The sequence below is a fragment of the Phascolarctos cinereus genome, unplaced genomic scaffold, assembly GCF_003287225.1.
Source record: "Phascolarctos cinereus isolate Bilbo 61053 unplaced genomic scaffold, phaCin_HiC Scaffold_726;HRSCAF=1367, whole genome shotgun sequence".
In the NCBI taxonomy this organism is placed as follows: Eukaryota; Metazoa; Chordata; class Mammalia; order Diprotodontia; family Phascolarctidae; genus Phascolarctos; species Phascolarctos cinereus.
Genome location: NW_027556098.1, coordinates 259,479,211 through 259,480,099, shown reverse-complemented (window position 1 = coordinate 259,480,099; position 889 = coordinate 259,479,211).

Sequence of the window (889 nt, the reverse complement as noted above, 5' to 3'; positions counted from 1 at the left end):
TTCTTTAAAAAATGCAACTTTACCTGAGCATTTAAGGAAGTCAGAAAAACCAAGAAGAAGAAGAGAGGAGAGAGACTTTCAGGCATTGGAGTAATCCAGTGAAAATACATGGAGTTGGGAGATAGAGTATCTTGTACAAAGAACAAAGAACCCAAAGTCACTGATGGAGGGCAGTCAGGTTTAAGCAGGGACCATATTATGAAAGGATTTTGTATTCTCTTCATCATATACTTAGGGAATAGAAAGTTTGAAGAATTAGGGTAGTATAGCAATCCTGAAAAAGAACTTTCTATTTTTATCTGTTGTCAGTTAGGGAGTAGGCATCATAGAACATTCTTGAAATTTAAATTAACTCTTCATCACTTTGCTTGTTTGTTGTTCCAGTGATTATCCTTTTTTTTTTGGGGGGGGATAATGATTCATGTAAACAGTCACTTAAAAATAAGATGACAAAGATGTTTGAGAACACAAAGTAGGTAATGATAATTAATGTAACTGCACCCATTTGGAAAAGACCCACAAAACTTTTTGGTAAGTAAACATAGTATACAGAAGTATTTGTATCTTTCGATAATTTGTAGCAGCATTTTGTCACCCTTTGGACACTTTCACTCTGAGAATAACCTTCCCTATGCAACATCAAGAAGGGTTTCAAATTTACTTCCAAAATTGGATATAAAGAATATAGTTCACTCTAAAGAAAATATGTTTAATTTAGTATTTAAAGGATAATTCCCTAACAGTTATCACAAGCCATATATTACTGGGAAAAAGAGAAAAACAAGATAACAAGCAAAAAAAAAAATCATAGTGCTAGGGGAAAAAATCAGAACCAAGATGAAATGTAGAGCTAAGGTCGAATAGGATGGTTACTCGCTCATTGGTTGTG